Source organism: Monodon monoceros, unplaced genomic scaffold (assembly GCF_005190385.1).
Source record: "Monodon monoceros isolate NGI ecotype Baffin Bay Population unplaced genomic scaffold, NGI_Narwhal_1 Super_Scaffold_1, whole genome shotgun sequence".
Lineage (NCBI taxonomy): Eukaryota > Metazoa > Chordata > Mammalia > Artiodactyla > Monodontidae > Monodon > Monodon monoceros.
Genome location: NW_021703765.1, coordinates 42,159,113 through 42,178,900, shown reverse-complemented (window position 1 = coordinate 42,178,900; position 19,788 = coordinate 42,159,113).

The following is a 19,788-nucleotide window of genomic DNA, read 5'->3' as shown; positions in this document are numbered from 1 at the left end:
CAAGAAGAAGTAAAACTGTCACTGTTTGCAGATGACATGATACTATACATAGAGAATCCTAAAGATGCCACCAGAAAACTACCAGAGCTAATCAATGAATTTGGTAACGTTGCAGGATACAAAATTAATGCATAGAAATCTCATACACTAATGATGAAAAATCTGAAAGAGAAATTAAGGAAACACTCCAATTTACCATTGCAAGAAAAAAATACCTAGGAAAAAACCTACCCAGGGAGACAAAAGACCTGTATGCAGAAAACTATAAGACACTGATGGAAGAAATTAAAGATGATAGCAACAGATGGAGAGTTATACCATGTTCTTGGATTGGAAGAATCAATATTGCGAAAATGACTGTATTACCCAAAGCAATCTACAGATTCAATGCAATCCCTATCAAACTACCAATGGCATTTTTCACAGAAGTAGAACAAAAACTTTCCCAATTTTTTTGGAAACAAAAAAGACCCCGAATACCCAAAGCAATCTTGAGAAAGAAAAGCGGAGCTGGAGGAATCAGGCTCCCAGACATCAGACTACACTACAAAGCTACAGTAATCAAGACAGAAAGGTACTGGCACAAAAACAGAAATATAGATCAATGGAACAGGATAGATAGCCCAGAGATAAACCCACACACATATGGTCACCTTATCTTTGATAAAAGAGGCAAGAATATACAGTGGAGAAAAGACAGCTTCAATATGTGGTGCTGGGAAAACTGGATAGGTACATGTAAAAGTATGAAATTAGAACACTCCCTAACATCATACACAAAAATAAACTCAAAATGGATTAAAGACCTAAATGTAAGGCCAGACACTATCAAACTCTTAGAGGAAAACATAGGCAGAACACTCTATGACATAAATCACAGCAAGATCCTTTCTGACCCACCTCCTAGAGTAATGGAAATAAAAACAGAAATAAACAGTGGGACCTAATGAAACTTAAAAGCTTTTTCACAGCAAAGGAAACCAAACAAGACAAAAAGACAACCCTCAGAATGGGAGAAAATATTTGCAAATGAAGCAACTTACAAAGGATTAATCTCCAAAATTTACAAGCAGGTTATGCAGCTCAATATCAAAAACACAAACAATCCAATCCAAAAATGGGCAGAAGACCTAAATAGACATTTCTCCGAAGAAGATAATACAGATTGAGAACAAACACATGAAAGAATGCTCAACATCATTAATCATTAAAGAAATGCAAATCAAAACTACAATGAGATATCATCTCACACCAGTCAGAATGGCTATCATCAAAAAATCTACAAACAATAAATGCTGGAGAGGGTGTGGAGAAAAGGGAACCCTCTTGCACTCTTGGTGGAATGTAAATTGATACAGCCACTATTTAGAACAGTATGGAGGTTCCTTATAAAACTATAAATAGAACTGCCATACGACCCAGCAATCCCACTACTGAGCATATACCCTGAGAAAACCATAATTCAAAAAGTGTCATGTACCACAATGTTCATTTCAGCTCTATTTACCATAGCCAGGACTTGGAAGCAACCTAAGTGTCCATCAACAGATGAATGGATAAAGAAGATGTGGCACATGTATACAATGGAATATTATTCAGCCATAAGAAACAAAATTGAGTTATTTGTAGTGAGATGGGTGGACCTAGAGTCTGTCACACAGAGTTCACAGAAAGAGAAAAACAAATACCGTATGCTAACACATATATATGGAATCTAAGAAAAAAAAATGGTCATGAAGAACCTAGGGGCAAGATGGGAATAAAGACACAGACCTACTAGAGAATGGACTTGAGGACATGGGGAGGGGGAAGGGTAAGCTGTGATAAAGTGAGAGAGTGGCATGGACATATATACACTTCCAAACATAAAACAGATAGCTAGTGTGAAGCAGCTGCATAGCACAGGGATATGCTTTGTGACCACCTAGAGGGGTGGGATAGGGAGGGTGGGAGGGAGGGAGACATAAGAGGGAAGAGATATGGGAACATATGTATATGTATAACTGATTCACTTTGTTATAAAGCAGAAACTAACACACCATTGTAAAGCAATTATACTCCAATAAAGATGTTAAAAAATAAAAAATAAAATATTACTGGGTTTTTGAGCTATTCATACAATTTTGTACTTATATCCATTCTATTTTCTTATTGGATTGGATCATGCTAGTAAATTTTCTGATAAATATTTTTATACAGATAATACATTTTTGACCAGTAAGATCAAACTGAATAATTTAAATCCATGGGCATAGACTTTTGATATATATATATTTGTAAAATATAACAGTTTACTTATATGTAGCCCTTCTTTCTCAGTATGTAGTTTCACATAGCCTACATGCTTAAGAATGTGGGTTTTCATTCAGTATTAGAATTTCAGTTGTGTTAACTCAGGGAACACCAGCTACTTCTGCACCTTCTCATCAATATTGCAACCATCATTCTTTCAGAGCTCCTAATCAAACCATCTTCTAATCAGTTTTTATTTAAAGAGCATAGCATACTTCATATTTAACCCTCTAAAAAAAGCATGCTTTTTTTCTTCTGAAGGACTCAGAACAATGATCTTTTAATTCTGTGTCACTCTGAAATGACAGTGTAACTTTGATTTTTAGATTTCTTCTCATCAGAATTAATAGAACAAATTTCAAAAAATAATTTACTATAAACTCATCTTTATTTTCCAGTGTCCTTGAAAAACAGAGGCCCAAACAACAGTCCAAAATTTAAACTTAGACAAATATGTAGGGCACAACATCTTTGTGAATCTAAATTCTAATTTGGTAGAATTAATTAGTGAAAAAAGATTCCACTTGGGAGCATTTCAGAGAATCAACAGATATATTTAAGTGCCACACTACTACCATCACTTCAAGTAACGAAAAGTAATTTTCAATAAAGAGCTATCTGTCAGAGGAGATAACACAACTGATGAGTTATTTTCTTAACTGCCATTATTTCTGCTGTTAAGATTTTTTTGCCAAGGAACCAATTTTAGGAAAACTCAAACTCTGAGCAAATCAAGCTATTTCTTCCGCTCACTGACTTCAGATTACCTTAAGGTCCTAGATGTATAATCCATTTCCTCACTTTTTTCACAAAACTAATTTGAATTTTTGCAATAATTCCAACACACATGGTGACAAAAGATGGGCACAAAACTGAGAGACTAGCCAATAAGCTACTTCGGAGAATTATGTTGGACAAGAAAGTAGTAGCTAATTATTCTGTCAAATTGTCAATGCAATGAATTGAAAGATTGGTTTCAATGACTTTTTTCTTTTAAAAACAATCCCCAAATCAATAAGACAATTAATTATGGGTATATGGAGATTAATTTGGGAAAGGCATTTTTTTGTTTAATGAAAGTAAAAAGATTGATCTCAGTCTTCCAGGATTCACGAACTACACGTAGAAAAAGACTATACAACACATTGCATGTTGAAATCTAAATAGGTGAGATCAAGGGGAGCTTCAATCATTTAAAACACCTTCATGATTTCTTCATGGAGGAAGTAAGACCTCATCTGGATGAAGAAGGAGCAGGAAAAAGCATCATAAATATCAGAGGACATAGCAATTTTGACAAAAATGTGAAAGCATAAGTAAATATGCTCAGAGCACAGGTTTCTGTAGAACAGTGAGGCTGTTTTAAGGGTGGGGTTGTAATTCTGCATTAAATGCTAAGAAATTTAGCATAGGGTTGGGAAACTTCTGAATTTTTTTTTTATTTTTTAGCTATGGAATGAATTTAGAAGGCAAGCATTTGTTATGGGTCACCAAAGTGATACTTCTATAATAATAATGTATGATCAAAACTTATTTTTTCTACTCCTCAGTACTCTAGGAGTGTGTAGTGACTGCACTGTGCCCATTTGTAGGACTATCATTTTATGATGTTATGGCTGAGTGGGCTGCATCAAAATCTAGCTTTTGTCAATCCCAATCTCCCAATTTATCCCTCTCCTCCGTCCCCCTGGTAACCATAAGATTGTTTTCCACATCTATAACTGTATTTCTTATTTTTGGAAATAAGTTCATTTGTACCGTTTTTTTAGATTCCACATATAAGCAATATCACACAGTATTTGTCCTTCGCCGTCTGACTTACTTCACTCAGTATGACAATCTCTAGTTCCATCCATGTTGCTGCAGGTGACATCATTTCATTCTTTTTTATGGCTGAGTAATATTCCATTTTATATATGTACCACATCTTCTTTATCCATTCATACTACTGCATATAAAATAGTTAACTAATAAGGACTTACTGTATAGCACAGGGAACTCTACTCAATACTCTGTAATGACCTACATGGGAAAAGAGTATTAAAAAGAATGGATATATGTATATGTATAACTGGTTCACTTTGCTGTACAGCAGAGGGTAACACAATATTGTAAATCAACTCTACTCCAATAAAAAATTTTTAAAAATCTAGCTTTGGGGATGTCAGTCTCATTTTGAGAGATAGACTCTATTTTGGGCTTGAGCAACAAGCTGGAATCACTGGTGTCCTGAGGAAGTGCACATCACCTCTGCTTGGGAATTCAGTCAGAGCCACCAAGTCTCTGAGCTACAGTGCAAAACCCTAAATCCACAATACGTTGTCTAATCCAGTTTTCAGAAAGTAAATATTCCAGAATAAAAACTTTGATCGAAATATAATTTTTTGGAAATTGAGGCAAAATGAGTTGAAAAATCTAGAGATATTGGAAAAAGGAAAAAAAAACCGTTCCAAAACACAAACAAGAATGTTAAGGATTTGGGGAGGTTTGACGGTTTGACAGCACATAAGCAAAAGCACAGAGTTGAAACAAATTTTGCCCAATATAACCTTGGTAAACTAAAGGATAAATAAGTCATGTTAACTTAGAAAATTTCACAGATAGGAAAACCCTTCTTTCCAGAACAGTATTTCCACACTGCTCTGATAACCTTAAACTGGTGAATAAATATTCCTGCTCTTCTATCCCTAGAGTAGAATGAAACCAGAAGAAATCTGTTAATGGTAATGCCTTCCTCTCAATAATAACAGCGTGAAAACTATGCATTTACAATTTCACCATTTTCTGCTCATCAACACAGTTGGAACTTTAGATTAGTTCGTGCAGAGAGCCTCACTGCCCTCAAGTCTTGGCACAAGAATCTGGACTTATCTGTGTGTCAAAAAAAGGTTTTCTTGACAGACTGCTACCCTAGGGGAATCCAATATCCCAAATGTAAGGCCCTGGATTCAACCACCTGGTCTCAGTTTCAAAACCTTGAAGTTAATATCTGTAAAAATATTCAGAGTTTTGGATAATAAATTGTACAGGCTAAACTGTCCAAGCTTCAGAAAGGAAATAAAGAAAGGGAAAAAACATTCATTCATTTAACAGTTACTGAGGTCAATTAGCATAGAAATAGTGTTCACATATAAACCTCACATGTATCTCATCTTGTAAAATTTCCACTTTGTTCGGTTTTTAATATTTGCTATTATAGTCCTGATTACATGCCAGAAATTTCCATTTAAGTTGAAACAGAATTTTGTGATTATGTCTTGTGCCCGGGACTAATTTGGAAAGTAGGAAGTAATAAATTCTTAGAGGCAAATTTTTCATAGAACCAAACAGGGGAGGAGCATTCTTGCCACTAAGTGGTAGTACTGAAATTCACCTTTCAGCATGCATGGGCTTCCTCAGAGGTCAGTACACGACCCCCCAGGCAATCTCGAGACTGAGAAATGGAATTGAGCATCCCTTCAGTCACTTTGCTGTGCATCTCTGAGGTATTCAGAGACATTGCATATCTGACAGTTATGAAGCTGGAGACTGGGGACCACAATTGCTACCGTCGAGCATGGAGGCTGCAGGAGAGGCGTGGTGGAGGAAACTCCTCTCCCATCTGTCTCCTGGCACATTTTTAGTTTGATATTTAAAGAGCAGAAAAGCATTACTTCAAATTTAGACCATTACTTCATGTTGATCATTCTTGAATTTATATCACTTTGGTCCTATCAAACTCAGTTAAATATTCAAAAATAAAATCTTTAAGTCTCCAGTAAGGTATGACTAGTCAAGAACTTCTAGTTAAGGAAGAGCAATTTATTGTTTGTCTCTGGTCCATCTGTAAGCCGAACTCAGTTTAAATGGTATTTGTTTTAATAATTTTTTAAACTTTCTGAATATATTTTAAAGATAATTAAAATATGATGCATGCAACTGATTATATAGTTAATGTTGATGTGGATAGAACAAGATCATTAGAAATATTTCAAATGATAGAAATATCCTGAAATAAGAAGATATATTTGACAAGTCTATTTGTAGATCTAAATAAGCAATAATAGACATTTAAAGTACAAAATAAGCATTCTATTTGTGTCTGCGTTTGCAACAGAGAACAAAATTGGAGGCAATGCATGTCAGTGCTTAGCATTGTGGGGCCTTCATAAGGTGGTGTAACTTTCCTTAGGACTCATGCTACATACAATTCCAGGCCAGAGAGGCCCTTTTGCCATAATAACACAAATTTCTCCCTCATGCAAAATAACACTCACCCCCACCCCATCCAAAAACCCTCAAAAGTCTTATCTAATCACAGTATCAGGCTCAAAGACTGGGACCTGGTGTTATATATCAAGTTTAGATATGGATCCTCTTGATCTAGAGACCTATGAATGTAAATAGATTGAGAAAGAGAAAGAGAGCAATAAACAAGTCAATTTTTTTTTACCTCATACATACATCACACAATCTGTGGAATAGAGACGAGAACTCTCATAAACAATCACATTTGAAAAGGAGAAGCACATAGAAATCACCATTCCATGGTAACTCAGGATCCTGCTATGCAAGTCTGTCCAGTCCCTCCTATCTGGAGGTAAGGAATGGTCCTTGATTAGGTCCAAGTCCTGGGTGTGGCTCTCATTCTCTACCTCCCCATGGCTTTAATCTTACTGCTATGAGGGATTATTCTTTTTTCATTATGGTTATCCAATTCTAAAAAGGTTGATAAAGAAGATATGCTCTGTGGCAGCTAAGTAGCTTTCTTAGTCTAATTTCTGCCTGCAAAACTGGAGACCAAGAGTTATTTTAGATTTTAAACAGCTTCAGTCCCTTTTAGCCTTGGCTGGTGGTGCTTTAGCCCTGTTCCCCAACATCCCTGAGGGTTTTATGTACTTGATTACAGTCAACTACATTTGCAAAAGTAACAAATTTGTGAGTTTTATTATATATTCTATTACCATAAATTGTATTTACAAAAGCCACAGACCTTTGGGTGCTTTGAGTACTATTGGCCCATCAGGAATCTGTGAGACCACACTTTCTAGAGGCCTTTAAATCCTGTGAGGATGTTCTAGGTGCCACCTTAATTCTTTCAAACATCTTAAGAAAGCATAGGAGGGTTATTCCTTAATTTGGTCTATACCCCTAAGCTATGTCTTAAAGACCCTTGATTTTATCTTTGCCCCAAAGCTGTATCTTAATTTGATAATATTTTACTGTCTGGCAGGGTTAAAGAGGCAGAAGAATTTTAGAGTTTTACAAACCAGCACATTTGGGGAGCTCTCTATTTTCTCTTCGTTCTCTTTACTAACTAGGTAGTTCTTTTCTGAGATCATCTCTCTTTTGTTACCTTACTAAATACATCCAATGAAACTAGATCACTCATTCTACACTCTGCTTGGAATCCAACTTGCCCAAATCCACAAATTAATTAAAGCTGATGTCAGCCTTCCAGATGATCACAAGTGACAGTTTTTACAAACATTTCATGACTATATCTTATGGGCTCCCATTTTCTAAGCCTCTTATATTAGCTTCCTTGTCACTTGCCATCCGAGCCTGAAATCAGTGCCCCATATTTTAATTTCTTGTTTTATCAGCACTCCACTTCAAGTACCAATTTTGGCATCAGATAACTTTTGCTGCAATAACCACAAAAATCAATAACATACCAAAACAAGAATTTATTTCTCACACATCTTACACATTGACTGAGGTACCTCTGCTTTTGTTGGCTGGACTCACTCCCACATCAGTGGGCCTATTGAGTTTAGTTGGGCTTACCTGAGTAATTCTACTTCAAACATAAGGCTGTGGGTTGGCCAAGGAGCTCTGCTGCATGATTCACACAACCTCCTTGGGCCTGCAAGCCAGCCAGGGCACAGTACTCTTATGCCAACAGCAGAGGTGCAAAAGAACATGTCAGGCACACAAGCACATTTCAGTCCCTACATGCTAAAAAAGCCCTTGCTTTTAACATTGGCCAAAGCAAGTCATCCCATTATCCAAGCCCCGAATCTAAGTGTGGCGAAGAGCACTCTGTATTTTTAGGGAAGGATTGCAAAATTATGTGAAAAAGGTATCAGTTGAGGAAGGAATGGGATCTACTTTACTACCAAAACACTTTTGTAGAAAAGATAATGAGTTTGTTACATTTTATACTCAAAAATGTATATAAACATTTGGGTATATCCAGGAGGCAACTGAGGTCAAAGACTTGGTGATATCAAAGCTAGGGAAATAGATCTGGGCAACACTGCTATATAGATGTGCAAAAGCTTTGCAATGCATACAATATAACAAGGAGAAAAGGGATAGTATTTTGGAATAAATGCAAATGTGTGATGATAGATTGTGGAAAAGAAGATAGAAGAGGAGTCTAAGAAGGAGCATCCATGTATAAAGTAAAGTACATGTCAGCAGTGTGGTAGATACCAGAAGAAAAAAAGAATTTGAGGGAGGAAGAAGTCATAAAATGTACAAAAAGGTAAACAGGGCTAAGGCCTAGAAATAGATAATTACATTTGGCAATTAAGAGGTATTATTTCCAAGCTACACATATATATGAAGTAATCACATAATCTGTACATGGTTTAATGATATCTAAATACAAATTATGGATCACAGCATCTGACTTTAGGGCTGCCTACCCTAAGTCCAATTTAATAAACATTAGACTTTGCCCTTCATATCTCTAGGGGCAAATCAAATATTAAGATTCTTTGATATTTATATCTAATATACTCTTAAAATTAGATGCATGTGGAAGGAGAGTAATTCAAATCACAAAAGTTGAAAATAACAATTAGTCTGACAATGCCTCTTCAGTCTATCTCATTTACAATATGGGTAATAAAAACTATAATTAGAATAAAGCACATTAGGAGGAACAAATTCCCCAAGCCTACCCTACAAATTTTGACTCTGTGCTCCAGAGGGAACTTATTTAAATGAGCAAAAAGGAAATGCAATTCACTGGGAATAACAAAATCATAAGTAATATCAGTAAAGTTGTTTGCTCCCCACAATAATATCAGTTGGAATATTATACAAAGAGAAATAACAATGTTAGATTCTAACCCCCCAGGAATAATTTTTCTATCAAAATTTGTTCAGCTAAATTAAACAAAGAGAATGCTATACGTGGAATATGCCTAGCAAAGGTTCATCTACCTTCTTTATACACGTGGCAAGAAATATAAAGTAATTTTGGCCACAAATGTTGATTTTCATGTATGCAAGCATTAGGAGTTAAATTGTGTGCCTTCAAAAAATATATGTTGAAGTCCTACTCCCCACTACCTCAGAATGTAACCTTATTTGGACATAAGTTTTTTGCAGTTGTAATTAGTTAAGATGAAGTCAACCTGGAGTAGAGTGGGCCTCCAATCCAATATGCCAGTTTTCACAAGGTCGCGTCCCTTCCTAAGGTGTTCTACCTCCAATGACTCATCATTGCGTGCACAGAATGTCCTGATCAACTTGACCTATAACTCCAAAAGGTCATGCTAGCTCAGAGCTCACCATAATGTTGGCTGAGACCATGATTGGAGTTGCATCCTCCACTGACCCTTCTGGTCACTTCTGCATCATCCCCTCCCTTTCACACGTATTGATCCCAAGGGCTGTCCTTAAGAGGACCTTGCTCAACCAACTCCATCTCACAGTTGGCTTCCCAAAAAATAAATCTGCAATGCCCACCTAAGCCAGCTTTATTTCAAAGCCAGCTTTATTTCAAAGAAGATATCACCATAAATGCTTGTCAAGACAGGCCTTTCTTCTCCCTTTAGCAAATTAATCACACTCGTGCAATCATTTATTCATTCACGTACTTGTTTTCAAAGATGAGTAAGCCATGCTTTCTTCCCTGTAGGAGAAGTAGGCTTCTTTCCCTATAAACTAGGAGAGGAAAACAAACATGTAAAATAAATGTGAATAAAACAAGATAGTTGCTCTTCCAGAGCTAGGTGTGAAGTCCAGACAAGCACACATGAGGAGCTTGGAATCGCTGTTGCTGTGCTGATTTACAGGCCATTTTGCCAGCTTCCCTTTTCTTCTCTCCTTATGTAAATCCTACACATCTGATAATGACAAACTTGACGTTCATCTCCTCTGGAGAACTTCTCCTGGCAAGTCGTCTCACTTTATTTATTTAGATTTTCACTGCCAATTATGAAAATCTTTCTGGTTAAAATATCATTACCTTTACTTTCAATTCAAAATATGTGTCTGCAGTAGGCAAAGTATAAAGTGCAGAGTTTCATAGAATTGATTGAAAAAATATGTATAAGTTAACTATTTTCCTGAATTCCAAAGTTGTCAGTCTGCAGAACTTTCTGGAGTGTATAGAAATGTCAATAAGAGGTTTCAGGATAAAACAAGGCAGGCTCCCTTAGGACAGGGTTCATTACTTTCCAAAGGAAAAATAATACTGATTTCTACAGTTCTGCTAAAATATTCTCTGTCTCTTTCCATATCGCCAGATAAAGGCTGGGAAGTTAAAGGAAACTGGGGAAATAAGAAAAGTTATTTCACCTGACCTACAAATCTTTCATTGATCACTTCATTACCAAATTATTCTACGTACATCAAAATGACACCATATCATCTTACTCAGAATCAGTGGAACAAATTAGGAGCTCAGTAAACATGTAAAATGAAATACTTAATGAATAAATTGATAGAAAATCACCTGCAGTTTACTTCCCATTAAAAAAATCTCAAAATTATACTCTTTGAAAAGCATTTTTGCATGTATATACTATGAGCATGATGCATTATAAGGCTTTGTCTCTAAATTTTTAGGGTTAAGTGAGTAAAAAATAGGGTTGCTAAAATAAAGCCAGGTAGGCAAGTAAAAAATTATATCCCATAGATCTGTGGAATTGCTACCATACTCCAGCAGAAGCAGCAACATATACAGAAGTTCTACTTTGCACCTTTTTCCTTGGGTAACAGCATTTTCAGAAATTATATATTTAAAGTTATTCTGCGCTATTATATTTATAGAATATTTCAGTGATAGTTCTGCCCAAAGTCATGTCTAAATAACCATTTCTCTATAAATTTGCTCTAAAATTAATACTGCACTCAACACTTGTTCCTATGTGCTCTGGCAGCATTTCCGCACCTTGAAGAGAGGATATTTAAGAAAATTACAGATATTCTGTTTCTCATGAGCACACTAATCAATTACCCTTCCCAACACACTTAAACATAACCTCAAAGAAGTAAAAATTCTTGGCTTTTTTCACTATTATGTGTGAGTAGCATGAATAGCTTTGAAATAACAAACTGCAGTGAGCTGACTACTCCACTACCATTAGACTACCATAAACTGTAAGAAAGGACAACCAGGCCTTAACCCCTTGTGTGTTTCTACTGCAATGAGATTTTTACTGATTGTCTAAGACCTTCAACGAAGCATCAATGTTAGGATACTTAGTTTGAGCTCTGTAGGATTCTGGAGTAAATGGAGAATTTAGGGCTGAAGCCCCACAGCAGTATCTGGGATAAAGCAATTGATGGGGGGGGTGATAGATTTGAATCTAATTTTAACATTTGAATTCAAATGTGATCCTATACTAATCTCTCTAGCAGTTTACTGCCTACAGTGAAATTAACCTAGAAAATAAGTCATTAAATGCAGCCAAAGAAAGGTACGTTTATGTAGACTCTGGACAAGTTGGCAGTGATTCAACTCAAAGTAACCTTTTTCATACACTCTGCATTTATCTTTTTTAGTACATTTGTATACACAGGAACAAACATTATTGCTAAAAGCATCTTCGGATGGCAGGATTGTAAATTGGGTGAAAATATTTAATTACTGGTGCTCAATTCCAGGGAACATGAAAACAATATGATTGAAGGGAATGGGAAAAACATGAGTTAAAGGAAATATTCTTTCTAAAGAGCATCTGATCCTTTTCTCTCCTATTTTTTTCTGGTTCAGAGGTTGGAACACTATGTCTCATTCTTTGATTGACCTTTCTTTCCCACTTAGTGACTAAGCAAGCAAAACCTGCAGGGCATGTTTTACAGAATTAGTATAAGAAATGTGAGAAATAGCAGGCAAAATCTATAAGGAATTCACTATAAATATCTCCCCAAGATTTGTCAGCCTTGAAAGTGATTACAAATCCTATTAAAGTTTATAAATTCTTAATACTTGCAACCTTTTTATAGTGAAAGATTTTAGACAGCATTTAAGTTGCCTAAGTTCTTTCTGTGATCGAACCAAAGATCTTTGAGTGAGGATGCTATATAGGAGAGAAGTAAAAAGAGAGTAATGGAAACAGAGAAAAAGAGAACCAAAAACAGATCAAGCTTGGACACAGTGCCCTCCAATTACCTATTCAGTTACAATAATAGGTAATTATTGTAACTGAAATGAAGATAGGAAGAAACAATCAATGTTCAGCTTTTGTATCAAAGTAAACAAATTAACCCTTTGGCCAATTCGTTAGCTTTTTGAGTTGCAAGAGGCTACATCACTAGAGCAAGAGCTAAGTTGTTGTTATTCATATAGGCAGAGGTGAATAAATAATTGATCAGTTCATGATATCCCCAGGCATCTAAAACTACTAAAGATTTTTGTGGTTTGGGAAGAAGGGAAAAAAGGCAGAAAGTGAGAGGCATTGAAGGGACATTGGGTCTTGCCCAACCTAGCATTAGCTCCAGAATGTATGTGCACTGAGGAGGAGATTGATCCTACAGATGTTTCAGGGGTGACATGTGTCTTGCATGCTAGGAAGCAGCCTGTGGCAATGTCAAGAGAGTCCCCACATGCTCCGATAGGGCACAAGGAGCAACCAACCCCCTACCCCTTCCATGCCCCTTGGTGGAGAGTGTCAAGGATATGACACTCAGCTGGTGGTCTTGAAAAAGATGCCTTGTTGGGATTGGAGAATGAATCAGATGGAAGGTCTCTGGGGACAAGCCAATGGGAACCATGCCAACAGCACTGACTGGGAGCTTCTACTCTTCTGGATATGATTCTATGTACAGTACATGGAGGAAAAAGTGTCCCTGGGAAGACGCAGGGTTGAGAAAGAATCCTAAATTCATTTTTTTAAACCTCAAATTGACTGAGTTTGTATGAATTGACTGAGGAAGATTATATTTTTCTCCAGTCAAGTTGAATGGGAACATTTCTATTGAAACAAACAAAGTTACCACTTGGCACACCCGAGTTTTAGCTTGAAATTGTGTTCACAAAATTAGGTCTCTCTTTTTGTGAGCTTTCAATTATTTGCTTATGTTGTCTTTTGAGAAACTCTAGTCTGGTCTCTAGTCTCTACCTTATTAAATTTACCTGTCCTTGTTATACCTCCAATGCCTTGAGTTATACCTGTGGCATTAAGTTGGCACTCAACAAACATATAGTAAGAAAAGAAAGAAGGAAGGAAGGAGGGAAGGAAGGAAGGGAGGAGAGGAGGAAGAAAGGAATAAAGGATTACTTGCTTCCCAAAATAATGAAAACCATGATTTAAGTCTTAGCCTGCCAGTTAACTTACTTTAACTCTCTAAGACTTATTTTCTTAACTGTAAAATAAAGATGATGATACCTCTCTCCCTGGATGCTTATGAGAATTTAGTCAGGTAATGCCGGTACAGTGTTTACTATGGTACCGCATTTAAAATCAGCCTTAAATATATGGTGGTTATTATTACCATTATTGTTTGTATTATTGCTAATAGTGTACACTGTCTATATCTCATCACTTAGCATTTATTATTTTCTAATTATTTCCCATTTATTCATTCGCGAATTTAGTATGTAATGTGCCAGGTACGTCCTAAGCATGTAACAAAATTAAAAATATTTAATACCTAAACAACAGCCCTATAAAGTAGATACTTCTATTATTTTCTTTTTACAGGTGAGAGTATCAGGGCACAGAGAAATTAAATAACTTACGAAAGATCTCACAGTGTACAAATGGCAGAGCCTTCTTCACCCCAATATTATGAGGCCTCTCACTCATAATCATCTCTTCCCTCCTACTAACTTTCAGGTTTTTGAAAACAAACTCCTTGTTCGAAATCTGCTTTTAAATCTCCTTTGGCTTCTAACATAGTCCTGAAAACATGGCTGGTACTTTCTCTTTTCTTCTTTTTCTTTCTTCACTTTTTCGCATACTTTGTTACAAACGTATAATTTTTAAAATATAGACTAAAACTCCATCTGCAAAGGTCTGCTATTGTAAGGAGTGCATAGCAGGAGTAAGGATTCTTTTTTCTCTATGAGTTTTTCTGTCAGTTTTGCTAGATAGTGGTAAATACGGGACCCGCCATTTTACAGACCTGACTGAAGTTTCTGGCTGTATTCACATTGATCTTTTGAAGCATCCCTGCTCGCCTCAAAATTGAATGGAGTCTGAGCTTCAACCTCCAGGCAGTGAGATCAACAGCCGCCCATCTAAACTCTGGTTTTGAATGGTTTCCAGGAAGTATGATTTCTGAATGGGTACTGTACTTCATGGATTTGTTTGAATTGCCCATGCAGCTCTGTGTTTGTTAAAGAGCATTCTTCTTTTAAAAAATAAGAGGAATAAAAATCTTTACTCTTTAACCAAGGTACTTTAAAAAATGACCTTTTTGGTCTCTCAGCAGATATTCCCAAATTGATCCTATCACTACAAATTTTAGTGTTCTACTTCCAAATATTTATAGGGTAACAGGTGGAGGGGACCTTATAAAATTAAAGGTACAGCTTCTCTTGAAATGGCTGTTACTTTCTAAGCACTGATTAATTGATTAGTATAAATTCATCTATTTATTTTGGCCAGATGATGGCATCATTTCAGTTGTAAGGACAAAATGTGTTTGTGGTACTTACATTTTAAAAGATACAAAATCAGTGCTTTGCTAGACCCTTAGTCATTGTATATTGATATACCCTGTACATTATCCTATTCTATTTGATTGTGGTTGTCATGTTTTCATGGTCAATGTCAGGAGTTACAGGAATGTGTCTGTAATGAAAACTTTGGAAATTCCAAATAGACCTGAGACAAGGGGTCTCTCATTCATTGGGCTCATCATTGAGAAACTAATTTATTATTCGTGGAGATTTTACTAGCAGAGATAAAGCAAATTAGTAATGCCTAATAGTGTGTAGGTGGCTAACACACATTCTGCCTAAAAGAAATATCTAGCAGCAGACACATGCTGTCACTTGAGTTGCATCTCCTGCCATCAGCTGACCAGTTTAATAATTACTAGCTACCTATTTAGTAAATGGGGGCTGAAGGAGTATTGGGTGAACATAAGGGAAGATATTGAAACCCAAAAATAAATAGCAGAGATGTATGTTCTACTATTCAATGACTGGCCAAAGTAGCCAGCTGTATAGCATTGCAGTCCGATCCTTGCAGAAAGGTCTTCCATCAGATGTTCTGCTGTTCCCCACTATGGACCACATCCAGTCATAGGTCCCTCCACATTTTTTCCTTAGCTCTTTCCCCAATTTTGCATTATTCCCTTTATTAATATCCTACTTCCCATGTACTTTTGGGTATTTACCTGTTCTTTCTGTTCAGTGGTAATGGATTTCACTTGATGGCTATAGAGATACTATTGTTAGCCTCTTTGGTATTTGCTTATTCAGGAAACTGCTCTTGTAAAAACTTCAGTTCAAATGCAGTTTACCAGCAGCATGGACTGTGATCTGAAACTTCAACATGAAATTGCTAACATCCTCTAAGGCTGTAAAACCAATGCCTCCGCATATCCTACTCAGTATCTCCAAATGCATTGGAAATTCACTGCTTATTTTGCCATCATACTTGATACTTGATCTACCTGTTCCACTTTAAGAAGAAAAGGTAAAGCACATTTGGGAAGGAATAAGATACTAGTAGGGACACCAGTAGAGACAAGTAGTCCCGTGAAAGGGGTTTCTGTCCAGGAATCGACTGCATCTACATGTATGATGATTTTCAAAGGCACTACAAGAATGTTTGGGGACTATTTCTTAAACTCAGGTTTGAGGAGTAATTTTCTAAGATATAAAACTAAGCCAGATATCATTAAGGAAAATATTTTAGATTACAGAACACAACAAATATAAATTGAAAGATATACTTCAGAAAGAGGAAAATATTTTAGTGCATAGGACAAGAAATATTCCAAGTCAGATACAAAAAGATAAAATTAAAGAGAGAGAGTAAGCAATGAAAATGTATAAGAAATCATTAGAAAGTTACTTTAAACATATGGTCATTAAAATATGAGAATTAACCTCACTAATAATCCAATAATTTAAATTAAATGAGTTTTTTCAAAAATTAAATTGGCAAATTAAAAATTGATAATAAAAAATGAGAATAAAAATGATAAAAGCCCAGTGCCAGATCCAACATTTTGGAGGGCAATTTGACAATAAATGTCACAATTTTTAATTTGCATATACTTTAACCTATAAATATCACTTCTGAAAACTTAGGAAATAAATAGACATATTATAAGTGGTAAATATATTGCAAGGATATGCACACCTGAGTTGTTTATAGTGGTGCAAAGTATCATTAGCCTAAATGCTCATCAACAGTATTTAGTTACATAGTCTAGATCCATACAACAAAAAAAATATTCTGCAGAAATCAAAAATAATTATGTCATTGACTTTTGGATTATATTATATTATATTATATTATATATTATATTAAGTGAAAAAAGGAAACAGAACTAATCTAAATATTAAACTGTCTTTACAAAGAAATGAGATTAAAAAACAATATGTCCCTTTAAAAAGGCAAATTATATGAACAAGAATCTCACAAAACAAAGTAAAAACAAAATGGAAATAAATTTAAAAATTAATGCTCAGATTTATTCACAAGAAAGAAATATACTACAAAACAACAATAATGCTCCATTCCTAAACAACAATAATGCCCCATTTCTAAAATGATTCAAGATAAAATATTTTATAAAATCATGTTAGTGAAGCTGTGAGAGGGTGGATATCGTCACCTATTGTTGATGAGATATGTCTAATTTTGAAAAGCAATTTGGAAGTATTCTTACTGCAGATCAACATATCAGCAAGCCCACTTTCAGAAAATATCCAGCAACTTTAAAGCTAAAAGTTTTAAAGATATAAATATCTGAAAACTCCTTTAAATATTAAAAACAATATTAATATCAAGAAGTAGGAGACAGATCTAATAAATTATTATAATCTATACAATGGAGTATTATACAGGGATTAAAAAGAATGTGGTAAATTGACAAAAAAGTGGATTGTAATAAATGCTCAGTAAACATAAAATAAAGGGTAAATCACAGAATGGTGAGTTAAGAATAATCATATTGTATGAAATAAGCTATTTATGAGTACATGTTTTATCATACAAAACTGGCTAGTTCTGGGAAAGAGAGGATGTGATCATAAAGACTGACTTTTTGAACCTTTATTCATATAATATACCCTCTGTATCTTTGTGTGTGTGCTATTGGTTTGTCATATACTGGTTTGTATTACTACTTTTTTAATAGACCATTTTAAATTATTGCAAAATACTTAAATATAAAATGCCAAGCAGTATAGTAAAAATACTGCCTGTGATATGGTCAAATTTCTATTTCTATACTTATCCAAATATAAAAGCCATAATCAAATAAATTTTAAAATTCAAAACTGGAATAATACACTCTAATATATTGATGCTTTTATAACTTTATATCTTGATATTCCTAATGCTAAGAACACACAGAATTAAAGCTAAAAGTATTCTGTGTCATAAATATAGAGTAATTGTTAGTACTTACATAATAATAATAATAATAATATCTAACTTTTTTAAAGTTGTCAAAGGCTCATAATGTCAAAGGCTCATATCTTATTTGAGCTTCATAACAGCCATGTAAATTATAGATGAATATAATACAATTTTAATGGAAACTACTCCCAAATCCCCACATTCCACGCACATAAACATCTTAGAGACAAAATGTTGCATTTAAAAATTCATTGTAATATAAACTGAAACACAGATTTTAAAAATGTATCTACCTTAAAATTTACCTCTCTGAAGGTTTAGAAGAATAAAAAGTACCATATTAGCATATCTTATGTACAATAGCAAATTGTTTATCCATATTTAAAATGAATACTTATAATTGTTCTTGTATATAAATTAAGTCTAGTTTGCTCCACCTGCAGTGAATTTGTATAAATTAGGGTAAAAACAAAATTTCCTCCTTCCTAGTTGCAGCAGTATATAAAGCTGCTACAAGACATACTTGTCAACACCACACAGGTAGGACTCATGCAATAATGAAGCAAACTGATTTTTTTTCTTCCACTGTCCTTGCAAACCCTTTCAGTGAGGCTTGTCTCCTTTTCCGAATGAAATCTCAAGCAGAGCCCATATATTTTTCGGTCACTGTCTGCTTTTATAAAGGCCTGCAGTCACATTACTCTCTCTAATCATCCAAGAGATCCATTCCAGTAACTGGTATGTTCAGGCAAAGTAACAGCCAAAACTCCAAACTTTGATAAAATTCAAAGCTTCTTCCCTCCCTTTTCTTGGGCCTATTGAAGGCAAGAACACTTCAAGTGGAAATCAGTAGGGAGCTGCCTGGCCCCTCTCCTTATTCTCTCCTCTTCCCCTTTCCTCCTCCTTCTCTAAGCTATTGATAGAACAAGCAAGGAGTCAGGAAAGTCTTATTTCTGTCTATTCTGAGGCCATGGTAAGCCATCCATGGATTCCCTCCTACTTCCTGGGAAATACGTCTTTCTTTTGGGCTTTCTTATCCCCCATCATACTTCATATCACTCCAAAGAACTATTGGATAGGAAATATGTATTTGCTTTTAATTTCTCAATTCAAAACGTTTGGCTGAAGAGGCATGATGGTGAGTGTAGTTGAAGACGGCAGTGCCCAGACAAGGAAGGGGGATCTCTAAACCCAGAAACCAAACTGGGTGAGTGATTTGGGAGAGTCGTTTTCACACAGCACTACACCTAAGGCAGCACTTATGCTCAAACTCTGAAAGCTTGCATAAAAATGTATTATCCAGTTTAATCATATTCATACTACTTCTCGAGCACCCATCATGGTATCTTAATCTTGGTTGTAATTATATTTTGTGTATATACTTATAAATACAATTTATATAATAAATATGTGATATATATATTATATATTATATATATAATAAATATGTAATATGTGATATCTTTAAGCTTTTTAAAAATAACTTTAGCATTAGTTTCTACATTGAGTGGTATGTAAGAAATTTTTCAAAATATTTTCTAGATCAGGAAAGACCCAAGAATAAATTATTTTAATACTTCTCCTATATATGCATAGAGTCAGCTTATCAGGAACTTCAAAATAACAGCTTAAAAATAACCACTAGAAAAAAGAAGCAATTAGTCAAGTGAGGAATTTTCAAGTCAAAGTAAGTTGACGTTGTAACTTTGTATTAAACTGTTTGCAAAATATGCTATTTCAAATTTTAAAAATTCAATTTTCATATTTGTTGACAAAAACT